The sequence below is a fragment of the Phocoena sinus genome, chromosome 10 (assembly GCF_008692025.1).
Source record: "Phocoena sinus isolate mPhoSin1 chromosome 10, mPhoSin1.pri, whole genome shotgun sequence".
NCBI lineage: Eukaryota > Metazoa > Chordata > Mammalia > Artiodactyla > Phocoenidae > Phocoena > Phocoena sinus.
This window is the reverse complement of record NC_045772.1, coordinates 51812514-51830849: the sequence shown is the minus strand read 5'-3', so window position 1 is coordinate 51830849 and position 18336 is coordinate 51812514. Positions and strand designations below refer to the sequence as shown.

Below are 18336 nucleotides of genomic sequence, written 5' to 3'. Positions count from 1 at the left end.
TAAACTACCAGTTTGGTAGACTGGCTGATTTCTCATTGTTTGGATCTTTAAAATACCTAACGTTAACTTGTTCATCTTAGTAACCATGGTGCTTAGCAGAGCTATAAAAGAGATTTTGGTGAACGTAGAAATGTCTATGTATTTATTGATTTTTCTGTCATCAAGTGATGGCCCTAAATTTATTTATTTGGCCATGATGGAAGTTCTCTGTGTACATCTTTCAGATTGAATAGTATCCACCAAGTTGATTATTCATACTTCTGCAATGAAGGGCAATAGCTGTATTGAAAACAAAATGGGAAATATAATCGATACTTATGCATATATAAGTAAATTACATACTCTGAGTTTTGCATTAATCCAGAATCTTTGTTTTAAAGATCCCAATAGTTTACTATAAAACAGGCCAGTACATAGACTTTTTCAACAGAATAGTTGTATTCTGGAGATTATGGATCTTAATCAAGAAAGAAAGCTCTTTACTAAAAATTTATTTATGTAGGTGGAGAAAATCCTAGAAGCCCTGTACTTCCCATAGGGATGCTGATTTGGGGGAATAAAAAGAAAGAAACCTTAATTGAGAGTAAATGTCATTTATTTAAAACAGAATTACAGACTTCTTAGGGGAAATGAACAAACAAGAATCTGATATGTGTAGCAAGTAAAACATACTTAACATCTCTCCACAAATGTTTCCTTTTGAAAACACTAGCATTTACAGATTTCCCAGAAATAACAGGAAACAGTAGTTTCCTTGAAAAAAAATTTTTTTAAGTTTAAAACCTTTCTTAACTTGCATAAACCTTATTGCACATTAGTGTTGGTTGAGAATCTGTTCTGAATTCTTACGTATTTATTCTTTCTGTTAAAAAAACCAGCCCTTCAAATTGTCACCCATTTCCTCTCAGAAAACACACGTCTTTATATTTCAACACCTTTAGTTTGTGTCATAATAGTTGATATAACACTTAAGATAGTTGCTGAGCCATGTTAAACTTGTTAATATCCCAAATGGTAAAAACTGGCCACATCTCCTTTGCTTTTTGTTTAAGATTCTTCATTTCTTTCCCTATTATGTGATTCAGTAAAGTAGTGGATCTAAGGAAAACTTACTGTTTTAAATAAGAAACAGAACCACTGTAAATGAAGGATTTAACCCATGTGACATCTTGAGTCACAAATAGTAAAAGCAAGACCCTTATCCAAACATAGGTGCTGCTGGGGTTCAGGATTTCATATTTGATGTGATATTGACTCTAAAGGAAACTTTAGCATTCTTGTAAGGAAAGCTTTTGTTTTCTAAGTTTTTAAGGAATGTAGTTTAATATTTTTTATTCTATATTTAAAAAAAAAAAAAGTGTGCTTCTCCATACTTGGTTTCTTGTCATTTCTAGGGGGAACAATATCCCTGCTTTGGCCTTAATTGTAGAATACAGTATTCTTTGTCCTGGTGCTGCTTTCTTAGTACTGGAGAACTTGTGCCCTGGGTGGCCACAGGGCATGGGGCCACAGGGCATGGACAGTTTTGAGGGAAGCAATTTTCTGGTCCTTAACCACTATACAATACACTTTCCTGAAACTGCTGTCTGTATCTGAGAGAGTCTGTAGTCGGCCACCTCTTCCTTCCAATCTCCTCTGTCATAGTCGCCCTTCTCCCACTTCACAAAAGATATCATACCTTCCACCCATCCCAAATATTACTATGACTTGTTGTCACAGGATAAAATCTTCAAGGCATCAAGCAAAAGGACAGTTCAGGAAGGCATTACTTCTGAAGGAGAGACCCATGAAAGCAAGGCCAAAAAAAAAAAAAAAAAAAAACTGAGAAAGGCTCAGTCTGCCTGCCAGCTGTCTGCTTATCTGTCTCTCCATCTGTTGTCCGTCTATCCATTTTCTACCAGTCTTAAGTGAGATGTGTGTCATGAAAACATGTATCAACATATTTATTCAAAAATTTTAAATGAAAGTCTTTGTGTGTGTGTGTGTGTGTGTGTGTGTGTGTACAGGAAATAAGTCTGATTTACTTGATAGACAGGACGGTGAGGACTGCCTTTGCAAATTAGGTTATATGGTGGGCTTCTCCCGTTCATTAACTGATCTAGATATGTCACTCTAAGATTTTGACAGAAATATATTTTAAGCATGTCTATATACAGAACACCAGGTAATTTATCTTTTTTCAATTATTTAAATTTTTGATAAGAAATTTTAGCTGTCACTTTAAAATGTATGAGGAAGGGTGTATCAGTCAGCACCCAATATGGATACAGAAGCCACACAGTAATTTGAACAGGAAAGTTTAATGTAGAGAATTACTGTGTGTGACAGAGGATTATGGTGATGAGGGATTGGCTAGTAAGAAGTAAATAGAAATTCTAAAGAAGACAAAGATAGCAAATATAGGAAGCTATCATGGCCCCTAGGGCTGAGATAGAGCCCAAGGAAGAGCTTTCCCTGCAACCCGCCCCCAGCCTTTCTGGGGCTGATGGCACAGGAGTCACTGGGGCCATGATGTTGTAAATTTCTGGAAATCTGCCTTCTGGAATTTGCTAGAAACCTCCCCTCTGGGGTGCTGGGGAAAGCTCTTTGCTGGGAGGTGTCTCCCTGGGAGTGCTCCACTACAAAACTACCTGAGGGAAGTGCCAGGGGAGGCTGCTGGCCACCAGGTACTGCTCACTCCTGTGCGCTCCAGAGAAGCCAGGAGCCTGTCACCTGAGAAGCAGTGAAAAGGGCTGGGGGCTGGAGAGGCTGCGCATGCTAAGGAGCTGGGTGCTGGGGAAGCCGCCCACGTTGCAAGGGCCTGCAAATAGAGAATCTGCATGCACTGCGTGAGCCAGATGCTAGGAAAGCCACGGGCTCTGCAGGAGCCTGTTGAGAAAGCATACTGAAACCAGGAAGGAAGAACCTCTTTCTCCTGCAATCCTTCTCCTGTGCCCTCTACTGACAAGGTTTAATATCATGTTAGCTGACAAAGAAAAAAATATTTAAAGGTCCCAGATCCATTTTAGCAGAGCAGGCAAGGAAGATGGATTTAGAGGTGAGAGGCAATAAATAAATTGGTAACTGGCACAAAGTCTCTCTGTTTTGTTTTCAAAATTCTTTTAGGGGTTCGTGAGCAAAAGTTTGAAAACCGCTCAGTAGTCTAGTGTATTAATGGCAGCACTATCAGACACCCTCTGGAGATAGCTGGTTTCGTACTTTGAACACAAAGTGTAGGAAACAATTGAGGTGCGTGTGTGTGTGTGTGTGTGTGTGTGAGTGTGAGTGTGAATGAGAAAGTGTGTGGAGTGTTTGTTTGTTAGAGAGGAGGGAGTGAGGTGGAAAAGACTACATAGAGGAACAATGTGAGAAATAACAGTGGGAGGGAAACAGATAAGAAATAAAAAGAAATAAGAAGGAAGTGCTGAGTTTAAAAATGCCCATCATTAGCGCTATGAAAAGGTTGTTTTCCCAACTGCTATTCCTGTTATCTTATTGACACTCTGTGTGTGTGTGTGCATGCGTGCAGCATTCACATATATGTGTAATTCTCATCATTTACTTGACTGATATATATATGTATATATAATACTTCCTTACAAAAAAGACCATTCAAACTTGTACTCTACCCTAAATACACTCCCTCTCAACAATATACTGCTTTTTTACTGCTTACCAAGTACAAGAACCTTATTCACAGGCTGCTTTATAAACCAAATGTGTAATTTATTCCATGGTTCACATTTTCTTTACATTCACAAATTCTACCAAGCTAGTTTATTTCTCATATACTACTACTGACTTTCAGTTAGTAAATTAACTGACAGAAGTAAGAATGTTCTCTCCTCTGGTTATCTGAACTTCTAAACTTTCATAAAATGAATTTGTTGAACATCAGATAAACCAGAAAAGGCATTGGTGAAACAATCTAATTCAGTAAGTATTTTTGACATCTTGTACTTTGCTCTGGCTGACCCTTTGCCAGGTGTTGTGAAACAAAATAAACTTATGAACTATTTTTTTCCTTAAGGTGCTTATAGTTTTGTTGGAGTGATAAGAAAAACACAATAAACAGTTACAGAGTGTGGAAAAATAACATTAAAGTCTATCTGAATATGACTGTTTGATATGCTTTCATAAGTAATAGGAATGTATACGACTGCATCAAAGTAGGGCCTGTTTTCATGGAGGAGAGGAGAACACACTTTACCAGGCAGAGAATATCTGATAGAAAATGCCATATGAGACGAGGAATTAGAGATAGGATCAAAACTGGATTTTTCAAGGACATAATGATGAGATTGGTCCAATAGGAGTGGGGAGGTAAGGTATGTTGGGAGGAATGGAGAAATGGCTGGAGGGTTAAAAAGGACCAAGTAAGGAAGCCCTGGGATCCCAGAGAAGACACTTAAGTTTCTGCTTGAAATTCTTTAAGCCTTGGCATCCTTTTCTCCAGGAAGCCCTATCTGAAACTTCCGGGTTGAACTCTAGTGTCCTTCATCTCTGTTCCCATAGCACCTTGTATGCACTTCCATCATTGCATTTTCTGCTGTGTTCTGTAATTATCTGTTTATGTGCCTGTTTGTCCACTAGCAAGTAAACTCCACAATTGCAAGGCCGTGCCTTAGTCGTATTTATACCTCTAGTCCCTGGCATGTAATAATCACTAAATATTTGTTTGTTGATCAGATGCATGTCTGAACTTTGTGAGACAGGTTGTGGAGAGACTTTGAATAAGACAAAAGCATGATGAAAATGGGAATTAAGCTGTAACAGTTCACAAGATAGATTTCTGGAGCTGAAAAGAGAAGGGAATAGGGCTTTTACAGCTTCAGTGGGAACTTTTTTCCTTGTTAGCTGATAAACCTCAATGTCATCCATGTGTGATCAGCTCCTGATAATTTTAAGACTTTCCAGAACCACGTAGGATAGTTTTTATTTTCTATACATTTACTAATAAGGCCTTGCACTGAATTAATAGCTCATTTTACACAGGTTCACTAATGAGGGTGATGATAATAATAATGGTAATAATAATAATAATCAAGAGCTAATACTTACATAGCACTTACCTCTTGCCAGGCATGGTTCTAAGTGCTTTATATATATGAACTCCTTTCATCTTCACAACAACACATTTTATAGATGAAGAAACTGAGAGGATAATTGTCTTGTGAAAAACAGACAGTATACAAATGGATTTAAAATGGCAATACTCAAACTTTTAGAAAAGAATAAAGTTAAATAATTATAAGAAAATAAAGTTTTAATATTTTGTTTTGGTCACTCGAATCTGGTTATTTTACTCAGCATAATTGGAACAAATGGAACACACAGACACACACACCTCAATTCCTTAAAAAATTTGCCTTTGTCATAGTAAATATTTAAGTTGACAATTGAAGACCATTCCAGTCTAGGGAGGGCTGAACCAAAAGTAAATAGATCCATCATGGTAGATCATTAAGAAAAACTCAGCTTCAGGCTGGTTGTTATCCTTGGGGAAGTCCCTTGGAATCCTGACAGGAAGATGTAGCCAGTATTCAGGAAACCATCAGGCCATGCAACATCTGCAAAGTAGGGCAGCAGCTGGATTCATGGGCTGGATTCTAGTTATTAAAATTGGAATGTCACTTTATTTTCACTATTAACCCCCCATTGCATTTTCTCAAGTAGCTGTGTTCCAAATTTTTACCACTTTTTTTTTGAATTCTCTCCCTACTTTTCTGAGAAAATTGAGGCCACCTGACATGAGCTATCTTAAATGTCTTTCCTTCTACCTTGAAATTTCTTTGTATCTTCATTTTTATCAAACAGTCAAAACAAGCACAGGCTAAAAGCAACTGGTGGAACCAGTTGAATATTAGCCCAGATGTGTGACCTCAAATTCATCACCTATAAAATGGGGAAAATAAAACCAAACAGGTGTTAAGAACTAAATGCAGAAAAATGCCTAGTATATGGCAGGTATTCAACAATGTTAAGTTCAAGTGGGCCTGACCAAGTTTGGGGAACGTATCATACTATCACAACAGCCTAAGAAGCTCCTTGTAATGTGAGAAAGTGCAGGCTTTACTAGAGAGAGTCTGACTGTTAACAGTAGATGTTAGTGTGATGAGTCACTGCTCCAGCTGTGTTGCTACGTTTCAAATGGGACTCTGCTGCAAAACTATTAACACATGCTGCATTTCACATGCGCCTCCTGTGCAGTCTTATTCCAGGCTACTAGAAAATTTAAGCCCTTTTTCAGCTCTTTAAGAACATAAGCCCTTTCACTGAAGAAATTCCAGTTCAATGCCACACACAATTTACTCAACTATACTGTTCCATTTACCACTAAAGGAGACTTTCAACATAAGCTTTTCCCCTTCTGGTATAGTGGGGATTTTTTTGGTTTTGTTTTGTTTGTGTGTGTGTGTGTGTGTGTGTGTGTGTGTGTGTGTGTGTGTGTGTTGGAGGTGGGCAGACGTGAAAGCAGGGAAGGGGAGGAGAAGGGGGAGGGAGAGATGGAGTTTTCCATCCTTACTTTCTATTCAAATCCTGTTTTTCCAACCCTTTCCCTATCCACATGATAGTTACTCATAAACCATTCCAGTCACTATGGAATTCTACTAGGGAGAGTAACATGAACTTAACTTCAAGCTTTCTTTTTATGGAACACCAGCTGGAAATTGCTCATAATTCTAGCAAATGTTTCTTAACCTTTAACAAAGTACATTTAACTTGAATTTAAAAGAGCTGAATTGCCCTTCACCTCATTTTAAATCCATAAAAAAGTAAGCTTTTCAGTATAATGAAACCATTATGAAATGAACTAGATTTCTGAATAGTGACTTAAGCTTTTGTTATATCTAAATAACTCATATATTACTTTGAAGAGTGTACAAAATTGACTTCTCTCATTCCATTGACCTTCCTGTCCTGTCCCCACATACAGTGATTTATAGGAAAAGAATCTGTAACGTAGGGAGGTACTTTTCTGTCTTCATTTCATCTGAAAGCTCAGGGCGAGACAACAGCTAGATTGAAAGAAAAGTACTTCCTGGAGCTACTGGCAAAGATAGGGAGCGAAAAACATTGTTAGTGCCTGACTCATTAAACCATCAGAAAAAAGAAACAAAAGAAAAACATAAATAGTATAAAAACATAGCATAAAATAAAGGAAGGAACAACTCCATTTTGAGAAACTGGAAAACTATATATAGTAAGGCATGATTCAAAGTTTTAACAGTATGCAAAGATAATTATAACTGCATTTCCCTAAATAAAAACTATATACCCACATATAGAAAAATTGAAGCAATAACTACACATAAAATCCCTGGATAGTTGAAACCGGGTATATGAGTATTTGTGTATATATATGTGTGTGTTTGGGGGGAAGAAAAGTGGGGAAAGAGCAATCTTGCCTTGTATTTCCTAAACTACAATCCTAGTTCTTTAGTTAAATTTTCAGATGTAGACAGAAATAACTTAGATTTTTCTTAGTGAATTAGAATGGATAGAATAAATTAGGAAACAAAATAGGCAAATTTTTTTAAACTATAATTCATGTAAATTTATCTTGTTTGTATAAACATGCATCAGAAAATCAATGAACATGTTATTCAAGTAGGGCAGCAGCTGGATTCATGGGCTGGATTCTAGTTATTAAAATTGGAATGTCACTTTATTTTCACTATTAATTTTCACTATTAACAGACTTTGAAATTATTTAAAGACAGCTTATAAAAAATAATGTACACGTTTTATCCTGTACTTCTGAGGCAGTCCACAAAGCTGCTCTTCTTATAAATGAATAATACTTTTTTCGAAACATGGTCATCAATGCAATAAGAATTGCATAAATTTTCACTCAGAGACATGTCTTCAATGGGTTTTATACGTGGATAAGTGACCTAACACATTACATTATCAAAGAAAAGTGCAGAAGCCATCCAGAGTACCAAGTGGAAATAAAGTTTTGTAAAGTTCCAGCATGGACTTGCTGTATAACCATAAGCAAGTTACTTAAACATTCCATCTCATTTTTCTCATCTGTAAAATGGTGAGAATAACATCAACCTTTTCTAGCTCATAGCATTACTGTACCAAATGAAATAATCACACAAAGATGCTATTAAAGATACAAAGAACAAACAGTTCATACAGCTTAATACAAAAAGAAAACACACAACCCAATAAAAAAATGGGCATAAGATCTAGACATTTCTCCAAAGAAGACATACAGACAGCCAACAGGCACATGAAAAGATGCTCAATATCATTAATTATTAGAGAAATGCAAATCAAAACTTCAATGAGGTATCACCTCACACCTGTCAGAATGGCCATCGTCACAAAATCTACAAACAATAAATGCTGGAGAGGGTGTGGAGAAAAGGGAACCCTCCTACGCTGTTGGTGGGAATGTAAATTGGCGCAACCACTATGGAAAACAGTATGGAGGTTCCTCAAAAAACTAATAATAGAGTCACTGCATGATCCTGCTATCCCACTCCTGGGCATATATCTGGACAGAACTATAATTAGAAAAGATACATGCACCCCCAGTGTTCACAGAAACACTTTATGATAGCCAAGACATGGAAGCAACCTAAATGTCCACTGAGAGATTAATGGATAAAGAAGATGTGGCACATATATACAATGGAATATTAGTCAGCCATAAAAAAGAATGAAATAATGCCATTTGCAGCAACACGGATGGACCTAGAGATTATTATATTAAGTGAAATAAGTCAGACAAAGATGAGTATCATATGATATCACTTATATGTGGAATCTAAAAAAATAATACAAATGAACTTATTTACAAAACAGAAACAGATTCACAGACATAGAAAACAAACTCATGCTTAACCAAAGGGGATAGTGGTGGGGGGAGATAAATTAGGAGTTTGGGATTAACATATTCACACTACTATATATAAAATAGATAAACAACAAGGACCTACGATATAGCACATTAAAAAATTATTGTCAATATCTTGTATTAATAACCTACAATGGAAAAGACTCTGAAAAAGAACAGATGTGTGTATATATATATATATGTGTGTGTGTGTATAACTGAATCACTTTGCCGTACACCTGAAACTAACACAACGTTGTAAATTAACTCTACTTCAATTAAAAAATAGTTTAAAAAGATATAAAGATATAAGTATAAAGTAAGGTTTGTGAAAACTGTGCAGCTTTAAATAAATTTACATGGTAAAGTATAAGCAGCCGCAAATCTAAAATTAAGTTAGTTTCTGTCCAATCATTTTTTTAAAAGTTTAGTCTGGATTCTAAATTCCCCAAATAATGGAACTTAGATGAGTAACTGATAGTTTTAATACATTAGAAGCTAGAAACTTCTTGAGAGAACACATCATGGCAGAATTTTTGTAACCCACATCTGCACCCCGTGCAGGGGCGTAAACCTTTGCATATCCAGGCTACTTAATTATTTGTTAAATAAATGGTTTAATTCCAGTAAATCAAGAGTAACCGCAGAGTTGAATGATTCAAGTTGATACTGGAATGGTGGAAGTATAAATAAATACTTGGTTATGGAGTCTTTAAATTATTATCCCCTACCACACTTTCCAAAGTAGCTTCTATAGACCACCCATGGAATTTAATTTTAGAGGATGCTTATTTCAGCAATAGCATTGCTTGCAACTGCAAAGATACACTGATTTCAACTAAAGGAGAGATGGAAATGTCTATGGCTGGGATCTTTTACAAGGAAACATTGAAAAGAGCAAAAAAGTGAAAATAAACAGTGTCAGCTACCGAAAGCTGTATCAGAAGAAAAGTTCATAGTCAAACATGTTTATTAAATATAAGAAAGGTTAAAAATAACTGAACTAAATAGTGACTCAAAATGCTAGAAAAATTACAGCAAGAACAACAAAATTAACTGGGATAAAATGGCCTCCTTTTTCCTCAAGGCATTTGCCAATTCTAGGCAAGGGAAGAAAGGTAAAGATTCCAGTCGATCAGAAGCAGAAGTGCCAGCAGACTAGGATTTCTCAGCTCCAGCACTATTGACATTTGGGCTGGATAATACTTGGTTGTAAGGGGCCGCCCTATACATTGTAGGATGTTTAGTAGCATCCCTAACCTCTGTCCATTAGATAGCTCTGTCCACTAGATAGATCTCCCCTGCCCTGTCCCCCACCATTGTGACAAACAGAAATATTTCCAGGTATTATCAAATACCCCCGGGAGGGGGTAGAGGGGGGCCAAAATCACAATTGATCTAGACAGTCTACAAAACAATAATCAAGCTCTGATTTGTAGGGTTTACTGATTTCTATGGTACAAATACTTCCACCATAGGCTATTTCAAGATACAACTGTGATGGAATTGGGAAGAGATGTGTAGTGACACCATTATATAGCATTTCTGTAATTCAAATACAGCAGATATAAATAACAACAGTTAAATTTAGTTAAAAATTCAGACGTGAATTTTGAGTATTATCTTTGTTTTTAATATAACTTATTTAATTATAAGTTTACATAATTTGTTTTTAATAATGTCTGTGTTTAGCAACTGGATCCCAAAGTTCCCAAAATTTTAACAGTAGGCTCTCTTGAGCTTTGCACACCAACATAATGGAGACAAATCAAGGGTAGACCAAATTTATCAAAAACTGCAACCCAACCCCAAGTGAGCTCAGTCCCTGATTAGATTAAGGTAATCTTTCCCTCGTTCCCCTCCCCACTCCAGCTGCCTATCAGAGGATAGGATAAACCTTCTGTAGAAAAAGATTACATCATCATCATTCAGAGTCCAATTTTTCATAGACAATGTCTGGCATTCATTAAAAATTACCAGGCGTACCAAAGTAAAGGACCAAGGGAAATAAATTGACAAAAGCAACAGGTCTATAGATGGCCCAGATATCCAGATATTTAAGTCATCAGGCACAGACTTTAAAAATAACCGTGAGGGCTTCCCTGGTGGTGCAGTGGTTGAGAATCCGCCTGCCAATGCAGGGGACATGGGTTCAAGCGCTGGTCTGGGAAGATCCCACATGCTGTGGAGCAACTAAGCCCGTGCGCCTCAACTACTGAGCCTGCGCTCTCAAGCCTGGGAGCCACAACTGCTGAGCCCAAGTGCCACAACTACTGAAGCCCACTTGCCTAGAGCCCGTGCTCCGCAACAAGAGAAGCCACTGCGATGAGAAGCCTGTGCACCGCAATGAAGAGTAGCCCCCGCTCACCACAACTAGAGAGAGCCCGCATGCGACAACAAAGACTCAACGCAGCCAAAAATAAAATAAATAAATTTATTTTTAAAAACCCCAAAAACAGTGATTAATATATTCAAGAAAATAGATGGCAAGATGGAGAATTTCACCACAGAACAGGAATCTATTGTAAAGAATAAAATAGTTCTAGGGCTGAAAATGCAATAACTGAAATATAAACACATGAGATGAATTTAATAGCATATTAGACATAGAAGAATGCAGAATTAATGAACAGAAAACAGGTCAGAAGAATAGATTCAGGCTGAAGTTAAGAGAGCCAAAAAAATGTAAGGTTATTGAAAAGATAATACAAGATACACAGTTGCAGGTTTAACATATTAGAGTCACAGAAAGAGAAGAAAAAGATAATAGGAAAGAAGCAACATTTGAAGATAGAATTTTCCCAAACTGAGGAAAAAACTCAAGTCACAGATTCAAAAAGTGCTACAAATCTGAAACAGGATGAATACAAATAAAACCACATCTAGGCATATCACAGGCAATCTGATGAAAATCAAAGGCAAAGAGAAAATATTAAAAGCACTTAATAAATTAACTTGAAAAATAAAAAATTAGAATTAAGTAAATCCAAAATGTTGATCTTAGAAAAGGCCATTTCTATCAATAAAGTGGACCATTTCTATCAAGTCTAGTCAAGAAAGAAAGGGAGAAAAAAAGAACATAGGTTCAAAACTAGGAATGAAAATGGGATAAAACCAAAGATATGGAAAAAAATATTTTAATGTAAGAGAATACCATGTATAACCCTATTCTCACAAATTTTAAATCTCAGCATAATTTTCTAAGAATAAAATACAAAGTCTGACTAAAGAAGAATTATAATTGAATTGATCAGTAACTCTAGAAGAAATTGAGAGTTATCACAAACCGGCTTAGACTTTTACAGAAAAAAAAAAAATCATTATTCCTGTGCTATTACAAACTGTATCAATTACAGAAAATAGAAGAAAGTTTACCAACTTCTTTGACAAATGTAACATACCTCTAAAACCAAGATGTGACAAAGACATTACAAACGAAGGAAAACTATAGACCAATCTGATTTATGAAAGTAGATGTAAGGATCTTAAATAAAGTATTAGCAAAAGTAATATAACATTGACATATATACACTGATATGTATAAAATGGATAACTAATAAGAACCTGCTGTATAAAAAAATAAATAAAATTCTAAAATTAAAAAAAAAAAGTAACGTAACACTGTGTTGAATAAGTAATATGCCATGGTAAAGTAGGGTTTATTTCAGGAATGTACAAATAGTTCAGTACTGGGACATCTTTGGAAAAATATGATCATTTTAGTATATTCCCAGAAGAGATTTTATAAAAATTCAAAGTACATTCTTTAATTAAAAAAAACTCATAGTGAAATACGATTAGAAGGAAATACTATGTTTTATCAAATCTAAGAAGCCCTTAATCAAAGGATTTATTACTTCAAGTAACACTAAGAAAAGAAAAAACCTGCGAAGTAAATTGTAAAATGTTTATCACAGATGCATCCAGGTTTCAGAGATGTTAACATGTTTGAAATAAAAAGTGCCCAATAGAATCAATGAAATACATACTATAAATAGTGCTGGGGCAACCAGCAAAGTATTTAAAAACTAAATTTGGATCCCACCCTCAATATCTTACAACCCAGTGCCTTATACTCCAGTAAAGTCTAGGTTAAATAAAAAATTTAAATATTAACATTAAGATCATACAAGTCCTAGAGGAAAATATAAGTGGGAACTTTGTATAACATTGGGGTGAGGTAAGCCTTTCTAAACAAGATTCCCAAAGAAGAAATCAAAAAGAAAAGATATATTAGGTTGGACCACCTAAATATTTTACATTTCTATAGATCAAAACACTATTTTAAAAACTGGTAAACAAACGAACTGGCAAAATATATATGCAATTCATGTGACAGACAGACAATATTCAAATCAACTGAGAAAGACAAACATTGGAAAAATGGGCAGAAGATATAAACAGATACTTTTCAAAATAAGAAATGTAGGTAGTAAGCATAGGGGAAAATTATCCACCAGTTAGTAATAAAAAGCTGAAGTAAAAGGAGGAATAGTTCTTTATGTATCAAATTAGCGAACATTTCCAATATCATCAAATCCAGTGTTGGTCAAGGTCTGGGAAATTAGCACTGCTGGGTAGAGGGTGAATTGGTAGTAACCTTCTGGACAGTTTAATAAGCTATGTCAAAAGTCTTAGAAATCTGTATGCCATTAATCTAGCAAATACACTTCTAGGAATTTATGCTAAAAAGTCATGTTTATGCATAAAGATAAAGCCACAAGCATGCTTTTAATCACTCTTTTTATGATAGCAAAAAAATAATTTAAATATCCAAAATAGAGGTCTAGTTAAATAAACTAGTGAAAATATACATGGCATTTCAAATAATATTGCAAAAGAATATTTAGTGATCTGGAAAGCAATTTAAAACAAATTTAAAAGTTTACAAAACAATAATTATATATGACCCTGTATTTGTAAAATACATGTATTTCCACATATATGAAAACAGTTTAGAAGGTTATGTACCATATGTTAACAGTAGTTATCTCTGGGTGGTTGGATTGTAGGTGATTTTTTTTTCTTATCTATCCTTCTAATTTTTTTTTAAAAGATGAACATGTATTTTGGGGGGTAATAAGAAAAATATTTAATATTAGTATTACCTTTACTCAATGTTACAAACACTAAACTATTTATTTATTTCTATCTCTTGAACATGGGTTTGGTGATTTTTGTTCTTTTTTTTAATCTTTCTTTTTCTTTTTTAAAATTTTTATTGGAGTATAGTTGATTTACAATGTTGTGTTCATTTCTGCTGTACAGCAAAGAGAATCAGTTATGCATATACATATATCCGCTCTTTTTAGATTCTTTTCCCATATAAGTCATTACTGAGTATTGAGTAGAGTTCCCTGTGCTATACAGTAGGGCCCTATTAGTTATCTTTTTACCACCAAATTTACCTTTTCCCAGTGATAATTTGAAAGAATGAAATGGAATGTAATTCCACATTATGTAATTCTGTCCATTTAATAATCTATTCACACCTCAAGTAGCTACTTTACCCACTGCCTTCTAAGTTGTTGCTTCTTTTTTTTTTTTTTTTTTTTCTATTTTATCCCTAAGTGACCTGTAATGGTGATGATAACCCAGGGAAGGCAGCCACTGAGAGCTTAGACTTAGCTCTAACCTTCTATTCACCTACCTTCTCTTGGCCTCCAGTTCAAGCATCGTTTCAAATTTTATTCCTCCTCGTGACTGTCTTCTGTCTTCCTATAGTCCTCACATAGCCCTATTCCCAGACATCTGGAGGTAATTGATGAAGGATGGGACCCCAAAGTCAGAAAGTTTTTATTTATTTCCAAACAGACTTATTTTAATAAACTGTTTATCATGTTTGAATTAGGGATTAAAAAAAAAACATTGAATGAAGACTTACCATGTACCAAGCATTATGCTAAGCACTTTAAAGAAAATTATCTCCTTTATTCTTTGTAACCTAAATAGAAAATCAAAGTTCACAAAGGACATGTAATTTAGTCAAGGTAACAATGGCAGTCAGAGATGGAGCTAGGACCCAAATTCAGGGCTGCCTGACCCCAAAGGGACCCCTCCTTAGCTCCTGTATTATGTTATAATTCCTCCCCGATTCTAGTTGATTGTTCTTTTTGCTTAGTAATTCACCATCTGGTAGCCATCGCACGCTGGTGTTAATTGGTGCTAATTTTCTGATGATGGCCAAGTGACTATACTTGGATTTTAAAGTGGAGAAAGCTATGATTAAGGTGCGGGACATGAGGTTAAAGTCACCACTTTCCCCACTTACTGTGTATGATTTTGAATAAGCTACTTAACCTCTATGAGCTTTAATTTCCTCATTTGAAAGATGAGGATAATACCCATGTCACAAGAACTTTTGAGGGGATTAACCAGATAATGTTGAAATGTTTTGTAAGTGGAAAAAACACTGTAAATTTGGAACATTGATTCTAAAACAGTGTAAGGATTGGCATAAATTGCAGTTTTCAGAGCTAAAGTTCAGTAGAGAAAGGGAGGCATGCCACTTATTTAGAACAGAGACCAGAGGTCTTTTAGGTAAGTAACACTTTAAAATTCTGGAAGTTATATCTGTTTGCTGCGTGATTCACATTCTAGTGGTTATTGCAGATTGGTGTTGATCATAACAAGTAGCAATTTGCTGCAGGGGATGGAAGAGGGAGGAGATGATTTTGCTTGTCCAGCATAAAGGCAGATCTAGAGAAACCCAGGAGACAATAGATAATTGACAGTCCTACTCTCTGACAAGTTGGCTCGACTATATCCTGAGTGCTCTGCGGTTCAGTATAAAACCCTTGCTTTAAAAGGTTTACAGACAAAATGGACCACATTCAACAAAGAGCAACTGATGGTTAGGAGACTCAAAATGATGTAACTTGAAGAGATGAGGGAAGAGAACTGAAAATGCTTAGTTTAGGCAGAAAAGAGTCATGGAACCTTCATGGTCTACTTTAGCAGTTTGCAAATCTGGCTGTCTGTTAGAATCACAGACCCCAAGCCTCTCCCCCTCAAAATTCTGATATAGCGAGGCTGTGGTGGAGCCCAGAATTTTTTTTTTTTTTAAAGCTCTCCTCTAATTCTTATGATTGGTTACCATGAGTCTAGATGAGGCTTAAGGAAGATTTGCCTTAGGGTGATGTCAATAGGATGATGTAAGGGAGGGGAAAAAAAACTACAGACAACAGACAGTAAGAGCTGAAAAGATTTATCAACTGTCAGAATACGAGATTGGTGAAAAAGCTGTTACTAGAGATTAATTTGATGTTTAACACCTGGCTTGGGAGGAAAGGTGATGAATTCAGTTTTGGAAGCCTGATAGATTTCAGGTTTTAACCTAAAATTTCAGGTACATCAGTATTCCCCAAAGTATGTGCTATGGAGTATTTGTTTCATCAGAATACTACTCCTACATTATAGTAGCTCCACAACGTGTTAATATGTCTTCCATGAAAAAATAAAATAAGAGTTCTATTGATGAATGGAACAAGATTGCTTATTGGGAAACACTGAGTAAAAATGAGTCAAATGGTTGCTTCATCATAAAAATCAAGGAGTGCACAATTCACTAATGTTCATTGTAGAGCTTCAGGAGTAGGTAGCATTTCCGAAAGTTTTTGACCACAATATCTTTTCTTAACTGAGGAACATACTGTGAGGCTAACGTTACTGATAATACACATCGGGAAATGCCAAAGTAGGCAGGAAGATATTTAAATTTAGTATGAAGGCCAAGGTTGGATGTATAGATATCATGGATAGGATGAACTAGGCTATGAAGTGATGCCGAGACTCAGAAGAATAAGAACCAGTCGTTGGGTTTGGCAATGTTAGAGAATAATTTTGGTGGAAGTAGTAGTGAAAACAAGATCGTGGAGATTTTAGGATACAATCTCATGTTTTCAAACCACAAGCTGAAGTGGAGATAATGTGACAAAATATTTGAAGTTGGAATAATCCCAGAAAACACAGTCATCATAGTTGTGTCATTATAGTTAAAATAGGAATTTGAGGCTAACCCCTTATGACTGGACGGAAAACAAACTCAAGGGAAATTTTTGATAAATTGAAGAAAGTTGTAAAGTGGGATATATTTAAGGTATTAGAAATGAGGGAAAGAGATTTAAAGAACAGGTAGAATAAACTGTAGAAAAGATTAACTTTTCTCCTTACCTTTCTGGGCGATAGGTAAAATAAATTTCTTCAGATTAATAATTGTCCATCTACGAGATGCGTTTTTAATGTGCAGTTTTTTGATCAGCTAGGCTCTTTGCTTGTGTGTAAGTGTTAAGGATGCTTGCTGTGAAGTAGGAGTTTCATATGTGGCAGCTCTTATTCGTTGCTGTTGTTTCCACTCTTTGAACACTTAATGCATTGTGCCACTACCAGTGAGTAGACGAAGGAAAGGAGAGTCTAAGTCAAAACAGGTAACTATATTTCACTTATCATTCCTATATTTCATGATCATGGATTAGCTGGCTGTAACCTATGATTCCTTCTGCTATTTATATATATATATATTTATTAATTAATTTATTTATTTGGTTGCCTCGGGTCTTAGTTGCTGTACGTGAGATCTTCGTTGCAGTGCATTGGCTTCTCTAGTCGCGGTGTGTGGGCTCCATAGTTGCGGCTTGCAGGCTTAGTTGCTCTGCAGCATGTGGGATCTTAGTTCCCCGACCGGGGATCGAACCTGCGTCCCGTGCATTGGAAGGCAGATTCTTAACCACTGGACCACCAAGGAAGTCCCTGCTCTTTATATTTTGTCTTTATTATCTTGCATTGTACTTGGAACAAACTATACTTTTGTTCATTTGTGTCTTGATTTTTTTTTTTTTTTTTTGCTGTATGCGGGCCTCTCACTGCTGTGGCCTCTCCCGCTGTGGAGCACAGGCTCCAGACGCACAGGCTCAGCGGCCATGGCCCACGGGCCCAGCCACTCTGTGGCATGTGGGATCCTCCCAGACCGGGACACGAACCTACGTCCCCTGCATCGGCAGGCGGACTCCCAACAACTGCGCCACCAGGGAAGCCCTTGATTTGTTTTTTAGTGTTCATTCTAGTTGCAGTTTTTTTTACCGTAAGGAAAGTTGGCCCTATGCTGATGGAGATTGCACGTTTTACTTCTATGTGCTCACTTAAGTATCTAGTGTTAATGGCTGTTGCATGACTCATAGTCTACATAAGCATAAATTAACTCCAGTACCTCTGTGGTGTGCCCTTTTTGAGGTTGCTCTGGAAGACCACCCAGAAGGTAGAATTTACACAAACTGCAAAGGCCCATTCAACTTAAACTGAGTGGCACTGACCAAATTACACCCGCATCCTTCAGTCTGAACCAGCTACCCATTTGCTCCTGATTGAGGTTCAAACTGTTCATCTTTAACTATAAAGGGCTTTATGGGCTGAATTATGGCTACTTTAAACAAGACCTCTTCCTTAAAATAGAGTGCTTTGCAGGTAGTGAGCTCTCCATAAATGCTCTTGACTATGACTTAATGAAA

At 36.2% G+C, this 18336-nt stretch overlaps 1 protein-coding gene across 3 annotated transcripts in view; it reads left to right on the top strand.

The window, feature by feature from the left end:
- MSRB3 (methionine sulfoxide reductase B3) overlaps positions 1–18336 on the top strand; it is a 166013-nt gene that overhangs the window by 52340 nt on the left and 95337 nt on the right. The window lies entirely within an intron of this gene.